The sequence below is a fragment of the Hylobates moloch genome, unplaced genomic scaffold, assembly GCF_009828535.3.
Source record: "Hylobates moloch isolate HMO894 unplaced genomic scaffold, HMol_V3 SCAFFOLD_6, whole genome shotgun sequence".
NCBI lineage: Eukaryota > Metazoa > Chordata > Mammalia > Primates > Hylobatidae > Hylobates > Hylobates moloch.
Genome location: NW_026652281.1, coordinates 112,418,499 through 112,432,059, shown reverse-complemented (window position 1 = coordinate 112,432,059; position 13,561 = coordinate 112,418,499). Strand labels below are relative to the sequence as shown.

The following is a 13,561-nucleotide window of genomic DNA, read 5'->3' as shown; positions in this document are numbered from 1 at the left end:
TTAAGCCACCTGGTGTGTGGCAATTTGTTGCAGCAGGCCTAGGAAACCAATATAAGGGGTTAACGGCAAATTATGACTGAATGGGTTTGCTCTCCCAGGAGAGATGCATTCAGCATGGATGCCTGGCCTGTGACTTCCAGCCTGGACCCATGGGTCCCCACTGAGCCTGAGCGCTGAGGCAGGCAAGCAGACGGAGTCGCGGGCCCCAGGGCCACCATTTGATCTGCACATGCCGGGAGGAAGTACCTGATGGCAGTGGCAGAGTGCAGGATGTGGGAGCAGTGAGGCCTTTGCAGGACCCCTCAAAAGATGCTACAGAGATGGCTCTGGTGCCCCCCACCCAGTCTCTCCCGACCTTTCTCCCCTTGTGGCTCCCTCCTCCACACCATCCTGGGCTGCTGTGCTCTGCCCTTTCTCGCTCCTCCTCTCCTGCTGATCTCATTCCTACTCTCATCCCAAGGCTCATCTCAAAACCCACCTCCTCCAGGAAGCCTCCTCAGACCACCCCATCCCGGCATGACAGCTGCATGCCATGGCAGAAGAAGCCCTGAGTTCCAGGCTTGGCCTAGCCATGCCCTCCCTATGAGACTCCCATCAATCTCTTCATTTCTTTCTAGGCCTCAGTATCCCCATCTGCAGCATGAAGGGTGAGGCTAGACCAGCTCTAGGATTTCTAGCTCTCGCGTAACACACTCACCAATTTGCTCCAGTATTCACCTTTTTTTTTGTTTTTGCCTGGCATGCAAGAGATGTTAAATAATAGCAATAAACATTATTTATTTATTTTTTGAGACAAAGTCTGCTCTGTCGCCCAGGCTAGAGTATAGTGGCATGATCTCGGCTCACTGCAACCTCTGCCTCCCGGGTACAAGCGATTCTCGCGCCTAGCCTCTAGAGTAGCTGAGATTACAGGCACGCACCATCGCGCCTGCCTAATTTTTCTATTTTTAATAGAGATGGAGTTTTGCCATGTTGGCCAGGCTGGTCTTGAACTCCTGACCTCAGGTGATCCTCCCACCTCGGCCTCCCAAAGTGCTGGGATTACAGGTGTGAGCCACCACATCTGACCTAATAATATTAATTATGAAATAAAAACTAGCAATTATGGAGCTGATCATAATGCTAAATGCTTTATGTGTGTTATCACAATAGCATTTTTTTGGGATGGATAGATGCATAGGAGGAGGGGAGAGGAGCGGAAAGTGGGAGGAGAGGCTGCACTCTAAACAGGTCTCAGACTCGTGAAGGCAGAAACCTTGTTCCCCTGGCTGGTCCCAGCACTGAGCTTAACATGCCACAAGGGTCTCAACACATATGGGGAGGGACACCAAAGAACTTACAGAAAGGAGACCAGATTTAGGAAGTATCTTACTTTTGAACAGGGTCTGCCCTTTCCCAATGACCTATCCACCCCCACCTGCTCCTTTGAACTTCAGAAGCTTCTGAAAGGAATCAGAGCTTCAAAGCAAGGGACGCCAACCATAACAGGATCCCTGCACAGATACTGACCAAGTTGGGTGCATCTCTGATTTTTTTCTCCAGCCCTCTTGCCTGAGCAATCTGACACAGAGGCACATGAAGAATCAGCACGGAACTATCGACCCACAGGGTTAATCCCAATGTCAATACCTGCTAGATGTCAGGGATCCCCTGGGCTGCTGGTGAGCCATTTGAAATGACCCATCTCCTGCCACCTTGGCCTGCTCCTCTGGGCCACCTCTCTCCACCTGCACTTGTTTACCGTGAGTAACCTGACCCCAGTGGGCCCAACCCAGGTGTATTAGTCCTGACATGGCTGAGAGGCCAGGACAGCTGCTGTCTGGCCTGGTTCTCAGTACCCTGTGGAGAAGGGGCGGCTCACTAGCATTACCCCATCATTCCGGCACTAGGACACAGGGCTGGCTTCCCTTGGGGCGGAGCTGCTGGTTCCAAGGGCACAAGGTAAACCCTGGGAGGTCCTAGCAGTTCCTAGTGCATCTGCTAAACGTAAGGCATTTGTTCTCCTTCTCCCCCCACGCCCCTAGGGAAGACGGCAAGGCCGCCGGTGCACTTCGCAGCGCCAGGATAAAGGCGCCTCATGCTATTAGCTCAAATAAGGAAAATCATGCCGGGAAGATTGAATTTTCTGCAGACTTGTTTAACCTGGTGATTTCCAAGCACTTGGCGCTGGCAGCCACGGGGCAGTGGGCTGCCAACCGGCACTTGATCAGCCACTTCTCAGGAATATTCCTAGGCTTATTAAATCAGCATGAGTCACTCCCTTGCCTTCCTCACAAGGACGAATCACGAATCATCAAAAGCCAAGCAAAATGCATGACTCAATAGTTTCTTCGGGGCCTAAAGGGGCTAGCGAGCTGGCGGCAGGGTGTTGTCAACCCGAGACCTCCCCCAACCAACAAGCAGTACTTTCCAGGGAAGGCAAGGGGGCTGTCACAGGGCAGAAAGGAGCTCAGGGGAACCTTCAAAGACCTTGCATGGGCTCAGAAACACGCAGACCTGGGCTCAACCACACACTCGCGCAGTCCTGCTGTGTGCCAGGCACCTTGACAAACACACTAGAGGAGCCAGCAGAGAGCAGGACTAGCCATTCTCTGCCCCCGCGTTGCTTACAGTCTAGAGGGAAGTGTTTGAAGTAGTTGGGATCCTATTTTTATTTCCTTCCTAGCTAGGAAAACTTGGACAAGTCATGTAACATCTCTGAGTCTCAGTTTCCCCATTCTAATGCCTGCTCACAGGGCTGTCCTAAGGATTAAAAGAGGTAATACACATCAAGTCCCTCACACAGTCCCTAGTGCATTGTACCTGCTCAAGAAGCATTTGCCCTTTCACTGGAGAGAGAATGACCCGTGATGTCTTACAGAGTTCAGAGAATCCTCTGACAGTCCCCATCTACCCTCCCCTTTGCACCCAGACCTGAACTCTGGGCACCGCTGCAGCTGTGGCAGGAGAGGGCAGTTTGGTCCAGGGTTTCCTTCCTGGGACAGCTGCTCCCTAGAGCCTCAGCACCAGTTTCAGGTCTTCCTTCCTGGTAACCCATGGCAACTTTTCTTTCTCTGCAGCCTTTCTCCTCTGGTCTTTTGGCCAACAGGTCCTGACCACACTTTCAGCTTCTGGTCCTCATCTTTCTCCAAAGAGCTAAAGACTGCGATAAGCAGCATCCTCCCTGTGGCCTGAGTCACCCTACCCTGCCACCCCTGCTCACTCTCCCAGAGCAAAAGAATTGAGTCTTCCACTTGAACCCCCATACTGGACTCCCCTACCTCTCCAAAAACAAACTTCTCTCCTGGACCCTCATTTTCCAGTCCCAGGGCTGGAAACATCACCTTCAGGGCTGCCACATACAGGGCAAAGGCTGTGCACTGCCCAACAGGGTCAGGGAAGTTCACATACACTAACATGTGTGGGCACCCTCGGATTGAGCAATAATGGCCCTGTGCCTGATGCATACATTGAACCTGCATTGTTGGCCAACGTTTGCTGAAACCTTCTGCATGCCAGATCATCTCCTTTAATCCTCACAATCCTATCAGGCAGGAACTATCAACTCCCCCACATCCCTGAGCAAACTGAGATCAACACGCAGCGAATGCTGGAGCTGAGTGAGGGGCCTGAGCCGAGACCTGGAAGAGACTGTCGGGTGGAGGAGCTGGGGTGTAAACAACAGAATCAAAGAGGCCGTGGAAGCTAAGTCAGGGCAGGGACATTCCTGGGGCTCTGCCTTCCTTCCTTCCCACCACTGGGGCTGGCCTCTGATGCTGGGAGCAACTTTATAAAAAGCAGACTCTCCTCACGACAGTAGGGAGGAGACGCTATCTACCCACCCCACTTAGGACAAAGAACTCTAGAAGAGGCCCTGTGTCCACAGGTGATAGCAGGGCTGCCCTAAGTGAAGGCGGATGTCCCTTTCTGGGGCCTCCACAGCCCAGTTGGAAACCCTCAGCCTAGAAACAATAGAACACAGCAGACACAGTGACTGTGTTTGAGCCATTTCACTGTAACTTCCTTTTCCTACTTTTATCTAGTCCCCAAACATTATATAATTTTTAAATGGAACAAAATTTTAGCAAATATCAAAGGTGGAACAAGTGGAGGCGGATGTGGAAAAGAAGAAGAAGGAAGAGGAAAAAAAGAGAGAACATATGAAGATTGAGAAGGTGAGGGCCAGAGGAAACCATCAGAGCTAAATGTGAGACTTTTTGCCATTTTCAGGCCCATCTTTCCTGCAGAGGAAACAGCGATAGCTCCCACAAGTAGAGAGTGGGAGCCGCGCGAGGCCTCACCATCATCTGCGACAAAGGTCAGAGACAGAGCCCGGCCCCTCTAAACAGAAGAAGGGGGCAAGAAGAAAAGGCCTGGCCAAAACTGGGGACTCCAAGCCACCTGTTTGCCCTTCAGGGTCCCAGACCACAGCTGCCACTTTGGGCTGAAACTCCAGGGGCTCCTTGACAACTCCTGCTTCTAACGAAGCATCTGCTGGTGGCAAGTGCCCACCACCCACTGAGCCTCCTCCAACAAGGAAATTGGGACCCAGACTCCTAAGGCTCATTCTGAGCCTGTCCTTGACCTTCTACTCAGAGCAGCCACCTTCACAACAGAGAACTTGCTGACCAAACACTTGCCCTTGCAGGCCATCACGGGAGACCGAGAGGAGCTCCCACCAGCACACAGACAGCCATCGCTGTAGGCCACTAACTTCACAGGAGAAAGAGCCTTGCCTGGGTCCCAAGCACAGACACATAGCCACAAATAGGGGTGAGACAGTCAGCAACTTTCCATCCCAGTTGGAATGAGGTCCAGTAAGGCCTTCTTCTAATGCCAGAACCAAGAGGGACCCGGAAGTGACAACTGTGTCATAGTAGGGGTGAATTACCCATGCTAGTAACACATCTGTGCTGGGTCTCAGGGTCACCCAGATGGTAGGGGGATTTATGGCCCAAACCTGACTTCCCAGAATTCAATGAATTCAGGAACAGAGAGAAGCAGAACCAGAAAGAGCTCTCTTCCAGGTCTCGCTGGGAGCCAGTATATTTTTGGAGGGCTTTGGCCTCGCCGGCTTGCTGTACTTTATTGCTGGCAGAAAGATGGGAAATTTATTACTTTACAAATCATACCCTTCACAGCGTAAATGAACTGTCTGGCTGCAGCACGCTCGAGCCTAGATGATTTGCGAAATGTCTAATGGTAAGCGGGGTTATGCTATCTGCTTACGGCCTCCGAGACAAAAGCAAGCCGTAAGGCAGAGCATCTGCACAGTGTAACTCCAGGCCGGCAAATTGGCTGCGACGCGTAAATGTTGGCTCAGCAGCATTACATAATTCGGTGCGCTCGGCCGGGGGCTCAGAGGAGCACAGGGCAGCCCCTCAGCCCAGGGAGCCAGCTCTGACGGGGCTGTGCATGACAAGCAGGGCACCAGTGGAGTTCAGGGCCCAAGGTCAGGGTCAGGCCGAGCTCCACAGCCTGGCTAGTCCTGAGGCCTGCTAGTGATCAGAAGGCTGGGGCAGACCCCTGGGACTGCCACAGCAAGGGAATGCTCTCTACATCCCTTCTGCTCCAAATTCCCCAAACCTGAGGTGAGGGGGATGGTCTTGAAATCATTACAGCCCCAGTGTGCAGACAGGAGCTGGTCAGCACCCACGGCCCATGGGGTATTCCCTCTGGCCCGGCTGGCAAGAGGAAAGGACTGATCACAGGATCCATCATTACCACTGACAGGCTCATCCACCGCCTGTGATGCAGGATGTGACTAGAAGGGAAGGGAAGGCATGCCCATGTATACAGAAAACCGAGCAAGTCACTCAATCTCTCTGAGCTTCAGGGTCATGTGAGTGGTAGTGCAAGATCCAAAGTCAGACTGTTAGGATCTTGCCCTCATATATCTGTGCTTTACATGGCACTTAACGCTCATTATCATCATGAAGCACTCAGAACCACCCATGCAGTATGCATATCATCATCCCCATCTGACAGGTGAGCATACTGAGGCTCGGAACAGTCATAGCACTTGACGAGGCTCATGCGGCTAGTGAGCGGCAGAGCCAGGATTCAAGCTTAGTATCTACTGGTTCTAAAGCTTCTGAGTTTTTTTTTTTTTTTTTCCACACAGCACTTCTCTGCCTCTTATAATCTAGGGTGTCATTTCATGGCCTCCCATGATCTCACACTGTGCTGTTTGCTGGACCGCGGGGTCCTCAAGTGAGGCCTTGAAGGTTGGACTACTGACCCAACATAAGCTCTGCTGGGCCCAGGCATGCAGTAGAGATATTGACTCAGACAAACCTTCTGTTCGTCTTGGCTCAGGGACTTGGGTGAACTTCCCAGAAAGGAGAGGAGCCAGCAGAACTGGCCCACTTTCAGATTGGCCAAAGGACACTGCCTGAGTACAGAGACAATCTTAAACTCAGGCTTAGGCTGTACAACCGGGAAAAGGTCAACTGGTACTGCTTCTCAGCCTGGCAAAGTCTTTAGCTGAAGAGTAAAAACAAAAAAGCTTTCAAACCATTGATTTAAAAACAGGGAATGGTATTTTTAAACACTTTAATCTTCAAAAATAACAAAACTGTCTTGTTACCATGGCTAACTTTGTGCCACCTGGCATTAAAAATAAAAGGCTGTTTACTGAATACCTACCCAAAAATAGCCTCACTTCTATTCACAGCCTTGTGAGACAAGCAGTTGGCCCCAATGATATCATTCTCTCACTCGCTCACCTAATACATCCATTCACCTATTCACACCTTCAGCGAAGCTCTCTCTTCGATCCCAGCAACAGCCCAGCAGAAAGGGTCCTTGGGATTTTCAATTCCCTCCACGTCAAATGCCAAGTACAGATTAGGCCCCATGATCTCTGGAGAAGCTTAAATTCAGCTAATGGACTTTTTACGGCATGTAAACGTTGCCCTCAGTAAGGAAGCCTATTAGCCACATAAATAGTGCACACATGTCCACATGAAGCCCAGACTGCAGGAGGGTGACAGTACCCACTGTCAGCACCACAACCACCACTGGGATGAATGTTTTCCGGCATTCCAACCAAGGCCATTGGTGTGTCTCCGTCAGAACATTTTTGGCACATAACTAATACCTTGTATGACAGCTGCTCAGGAGAGGGTGAAGCAGGCATTTACTGCTGGGTCTGATCTCTTAAGAGAGCCCCTTAAGGCCCATAGGAAGCTTGGCCTTGACCTAGGCAGGAAGCCACAAGGGGAATATTCTGGATATGAGCCTATGCCAGCTTGAGTCATTCCACACCCCCTGCTTCCAAGGGCCACGAAACTAAAGGAGGTTCTTCACCCTGCAGTCACATACTCCAGGAGGCTCTCGTGGCTCCCCTGACCCCAGGGGTACTCTTGTGGAAGCACAGGGAGAGGAAGGCAGAAACACTTCTGGGCCCAAGTTTCTGTGCTCTTCTAAGCCAAGTGCCAACACCAAAAGAGGCAAAGACAAGAGACTCTTCTCTTGGCACATGCATAAAACACAGCCCCTATGCACTTGTCTTGCACACCCTTTTCTGATGGCAACCTCCCCCAGAACTTGCCTATGGCAATAGCAGCCACCAGGAAAGTGACCAGAAAGGACAAAGACTTTGAAGACACCTCTACATTCCTTTGATGAAACCAAGCAAGGCCATTTGCTCCACAGATCTCACTGTGGTTGAGAACACAAGAAACTAGTGCAACTCAAATGTTCCAGAAAGCAGTGCCTTGTCACATGCCTGGGGCCAGGGGCACCTGGAAGAAGCTAATAGAGACATGGACCCCTCTCCCCAGAAAAGCTCACACAGCAGAACACTCATCCAATGTCAAATGATTCCTAAGCCCCTGAAGCTTCACAGCGGTGCTCAGATTAAGAAACTCTGTCATGAAAATTCCTCAAAACAAGAAGACCAAGACAGCTAAGTAATCTCCAAACCTGCCATTACTCTCCTAGCACCCTAAGCTCTGGGACGCACAAAGAAGGAACCATATCTATGGCTGTGAGAAGGCCCAAGAGCCCCTCTGCACCCACATAGAGTCTCTGACATCATGCTTGAAATGGAAGTGAGGACTCTAGCTCATGAATCTCCAAGTTTTCTAGCTCTGTTTCCCTGCCTGCACATGACTATCTGGCCAGCTTTCCCTGATGGAGATACCTCCGCCAGGCTTCAGCTTCTCAGAAGATTCTGCCTCAACGGAGATCTGTATTGATCATGGCCACCACCTGCCTGCCCCACCCCTGGCCCACTGACAACATGTTTTGTATGTTTCCTTTCCCATCTGCTACCTGTGGCACCAATCTATGGGCTATCATGGACCTTTGAGTTGGGCCAATCGTATTCCCTGATTGAGTGAGGAAATTCCAGGAGAACTGCAGTGCAGCAGCAGATAAAGCCAAAACGTCATGGCGCTTCCAAAAGCTGGCAGCCTCTGGTTCTTTCTAGGTTGAAGAGACAGGAGCCAAGGAATAAAGAAATCCATGCAGAGGAGATGGTGAGAGCCGTCCACCATTAGATGGAGAGAGGTTGGCATAAGGAGTGGCTGAGCCCCCATCTCCTGCCCCTGGGACCCAGAGGTACTATGATCCAGAACTCACCTCCCATGGCCTGAGCTGAACTGGGCCACGGGGGCACTGAAAGCCAGGGAGAGTCCATCAAATGTGTCTCCTTTGATTGAGGTCTTTGAACCCCAAAGAGCCTCTGCAGGAAAGGAGACAGGCTAAAGAGAGCCAACTCGTGCAGTAGGGAGGGCGCTCTGGAGCATGGCCCAGCATCCTAACCCTCTGGGAAACTTCTAACTGCAGATATCTAGACCCCATCCAAGGGCAATTGATTGGAGTGGAGCTGTCCGTGCACAGGTTTATAAGCTCCCCGGGTGATCAGGATGCTAGGCAGGATTAACTTGGGCCACATACCCCCTTGCCTGCCTCACCAAAATGGAATCCCCAGTGTGTAGATGGCAGAGGACAGAGGGTGGGGAGCACTGCTGTCTTCCAGTTCCATATCAGCCTGGCAAAACCTGTTCTCTTATCCTGTGGGCTTCCAAATGCCACCCAGCCTCCTCCAGGAAGCCTACCCTCCTTATCTGAGTCCCATCTTCCTCATGCTCCAGATATCCACTGTCCCCTGCGGTTTTCAGCCTATATCACATGTGGAACCTTTTTGGGAAGCTTTTGGCCTGCGGGAGAGAGGCCTGTGTCCTCTAAGGTGTGGAGCTGTCCCTGGGCTTCCACTGAGCCTGCTCTAGGTTAGGCCTGGCTGTGGGCTGTGGGCTGTGGGCTGTGTGGGCGGGGCTGGAGGTGGGAGAGGGACTGGCTTGCTGTTGCTCTTTTGCGTCTCTCGTGGGCCCTGTGGAGGGTGCACTAGTGGAGTGGAGACAGGCTCAGAAGGTATTCATTGGCAGAAGCAAGACATGCAGGAGAGTGAGTGGAGCGGGGAGGGGAACCGGCATGATTCAAGCTAACCCTTCATACCCCATCTTTCTTAGTATAAGGCACTCCGAAAGTAGGTATGGGAGAGGCAGGAGTGAGAGAAGAGGAGGGAGGAGTCGTTCTGAAGCTCCTTCCAACCCAGGCAGGAGGCCAGCTCTCTCAGGCTCCAGTGCCCACTACCGGCCTGTTTGCCACAGTTCCAAGCAATCTGGTGCAGCTGGAAGAGTGCAGGCATGGAGAAGGCCACATCATGCGAAATGTGCATTTGATCAAGGTTGAAAACATGGTGTAACATGAGTTCTCCTGATCTATTGGATTTCTACAAAAGAGCCCTGAACTCCTCAGTCAAGTTCAACCTCAGGTCTCGGGAAAAATGAGTTTGTTAATTCAAGCAATTCCCCAGTGGTCAGTAGTTTATACCACATGCTTTGAAACAATGTGGCCTAAGTCAGGGGAGAAGTTGAATTACTTCCTAGGGGAGAGCCAAGGACTATCTGTTAACCTTGACAGGCCCTGCAGCCTCCTGCGCTGGCTGGCTGGGCTCTCTGCAAGCCCCTTCCCATGAGGCTGGGGGGAGGGCTCCAGCTCCATGGCTTGCACATTGATGCGGAACAGCCCCCTTATTCAGGGAACGATAGCTTTCCTACCATCCCCCTCCTCGCAGGCTGGAGGGCTGGGGTCTGCCATCACCTGCCTCTCAAGAAACCTGTGCCTCCAGCAGCCACTGGGATCCACCAGGACTGTGACCCTCCTGCCAAGAAGACCCAGGAAAGGCCTGCTGGCCACTGTGGATGAGAGGCAGGCTCCCACCTGCAGGTCAGTCTCAGGCAGGAAGTTGTGGGGAAGATCCTTTTAAGAGAAGATTAATTATTGCCAAAGGCCTCTAGGGCACCTGGTAAATTGCATTCCTTCATCCACTGAATATCTACTGGACATCCATCATGTGCCAGCTTCACCACACTAACCCATAGGGCCTCCTGGATAGCAAAGTGTGGACCTGGGAGAACACTCAGAGGATGACAATAATCACCACCAACACCTACTGATGTACCCTTTAAGGCCCTATTTAATCCTCACAACAACCCCTGAGCAAGTACAGCTGCTATCCCATTGCACGGATGAGGAAACTGAGGCACCTGCCCAAGGTCACCCAGCTGCTAAGCGGTGCTATGGCGATTTGGACTCAGGAGGCTGGCTCCAGGGCCTTTGCCCTTTATCACCTCTCCATCACCATTCTCATCATCATTACAACAAAAGCATTCAACCTCCCTGCTTATCTGTCAGGCAGGAGTACCTGGCACCCAGGAAGTGGTATTCTTAGGGTAAATCCGGGATCTCAGTCCAGAGCCCCTACCATTGGCCCCCCTGCTCTGCCTCTCAGCGGAGTTCAGACGCATTATTTCATTTCTCAGCTTCTGTTTCCCTTACTTTCAAAAGGCAATAGTAATTACCCATAGGGTTCCTGAGGTAATTAAATGAAATAATGGATAATAAAGTGTTTTGGCACGGTGTCTGCAAATAAGAACCTACTAAGTCGGCTGCTCTTTAATTTATGCTTATTAATAACATTACTGCATTAATAGGTGATACATGAAATTCCAGCACATAGAATCCCTGATCAGGCCAAATCTGGGGGAAAAGAACCATATCCATAACACTTTCATGATCATAACATTATTCTTTCCAACTTTGGGCGAATCAGGGTTTATAAGGGCTCCCATTTCACCTTTTACCAAAAGAAAATATCTTTCCTTTGCATCACGATCAACTGACCAATGTTCTCCTTTTCTTCCATTCTCCTCCCTCCTCACATCCCCATTGTGACCCCAAGCATAAGCACCAGGGCCACCAGGTGTGAGCAACAGAAGCTGCCACTATAAACAAGATGAGGAAAAAGAAACGCTTGCTACTTTTCAGGGATTTCAGCAACAAAACTCCCGATGAACTTGATCTTTTCTGGCAGGGTGTTCACTTGTGGCTCCTTCCAATAAGTCAAGCAAGATGGAAACATTTGAGCGATGCAAGGCAGCACTACTTGGGGAAAGAGACACTGATATGCCACATCAGCGAGGACCACCAGGAAAGACGATTCCTTTCCAAATTCCAAGCGTCAACAAAAGCGACCACAGCAGTCCAGACTCCTGTCTCTAATCCCTACCTCCCCATGTGGACAAAGGGTGGGGCTCTTCAGGCCTGAGCTCATGGGGTTCCACGTCAGCCCAGCAGGACAGAATGCATCCCTCCTGACAGCCAGGCACAGGCTGGGGACCAGAGAGACCCAGCTGGCTCCACAGGGCAGGGCTGACACAGGGCCAGGGGAGGGTTGTGGCGGCCCACACTGCATGTCTCTACAAGGTGAAGGAACTCCTCGCATTGGCTGCTGAGCTGAGAGGTCACAGCTCTGCCTCACAGCACCCTGGCCAAGTTTTCCATGAAATCATCCAAAGCCAACAGGAGTTCCAGGAACCGTCCATCTGTAGCTGCAGCTTCCTCCCTGGCTGTGGGAATCTTCAGATCCCTTGGGCCTGGGCTAAGTCCACTCTCCACACATGTAGGGGAAACATGCCAGAGGGCCAGCCCTTGTTCCCAGACATGGCCCTGGCCCCTAGCAAGCCCGCTCAGACACAGGGGAATGGTTACAGCAGACCTACCTAGCTGGCTAATGTCTCCCTAGTAGCCAATTGCAGCATTCACTGAGGGACTAGGCAGTCATGCAGAGGCCAAGCTCTAAAGGGCACCCACCCCAGCCTGTCCCTCAACAACCCAGACACATAGACCCACAGCTACATCCCTGTGCAAATGCCATAATCCCGGCTTGGCTGCACGAACATGCGCACCTCTCCCATCCACGGCAGCGGGCCCAAAGGACAGGCAACAGGCAGAAAGCAGCTGGACACTAGGGGTACGCTGAGGAAGACCAGCCCTCGGCCCCTTCCTCTCTGCACAGAGTGGTGGGGAGACAAGGAGGAGCAAGGGGTACTGACCCAGGCCTGAGGAACGCCTGACCCAGCAGCACAGAACAGAGATGAGAAATGGGCCCCGTTTCCATCCCCCAAATCCTTCAGGATGACCACTGAAGCTGCAAAAAATCAATTTTCTGCAGCTTCTTCGGAAGCCAGGATTTATTTTCTGAGTGTGCAGAGCTATTGGCTCAGCTGTTTCCCATCAGCTTCCTGCGTGCTTCCAGGCAGAGCATGGCCCACTGCCTCCCTCTCCTTCTTCCTCCCCCAGTGCTCAAACCCACACCCAAGGTAGACCCCTGGGAAAAGCAGAAGGTCTTGACTTGGGAAAATCAAGCCAGGTATCAGGAGTTCACCCTGCATATCACCACCTCGTGTTTCCGGAGTCCCCAGTTACTTGCAAAGGACCTCACACATGCCCCGGCTAGGAGACAAGGCTAAAGCCTGCGGAGTCAGAGGATGAGAGACAGAGAGAGAGAAGGGGCAGGACAGAAGAGCCGCTGGACCCCAGATTCACAGGGCACAAATGCAATCTCTAGGTGGTAACATCACAGCCACCGCTTCTCAGTGTCAGTCCATATTTACTGAGTGCCGACTGCCCAGGGCCCTGTGCCAGAGCTGCACCCCAACCCTATCCAGCCTGAGCTTCATGATAATAACATTATTCTTTCCAACTTTCAGATGATAAGGGTTTATAAGGGCTCCCACTTCACTTTTTACCGAAAGAAAATATCTTTCCTTTGCATCACGATCAACTGTCCAATGTTCCCCTCCCACAGGGGTCCTCCTCCCTGACCTATGTACTCAGGCCCCTGAGAGTAGTGACCATGGACTCAGATGCATGGGCAACGCCTGTCACAATACACGCACTGGTGTTCAGCAAGGGACACTGCAGACCTGGTCAAACACTTGGGGGCACCTTTAGTGAAGGCTTTGTGCCTCACTCTCTCTCCACAGTCATTCTTGGCAAATCCCGGCATGGTCTGCGTTTGCTCTCGATCAGTGCTCTCAAGGTGTGGTCCCTGGACCAGCAACATCAGCATCATCTGGGAACCTTGGTGAACTGCATTCTCATGCCCCACCCCAGGCCTCCTGAATCAGAAATCCTGGGGTGGAGCTCAGCAGTCCATGTTTTAACAGGCCCTCTAGGTGATTCTGCTCAAGGTTGAGAACCACCGCTCTATGCGCCCATGTTGTGG

At 51.8% G+C, this 13,561-nt stretch overlaps 1 long non-coding RNA gene across 1 annotated transcript; it reads left to right on the top strand.

Annotated features, from left to right (window-relative positions):
* The first annotated feature begins 1,179 nt into the window (after positions 1-1,179).
* LOC116471526 (uncharacterized) lies at positions 1,180-13,107 on the top strand. The gene is made up of 4 exons (XR_004248814.1): positions 1,180-1,230; positions 1,543-1,742; positions 10,067-10,218; positions 11,366-13,107. It is a non-coding gene; the product is annotated as an uncharacterized LOC116471526 (long non-coding RNA).
* Positions 13,108-13,561: the final 454 nt, after the last annotated feature.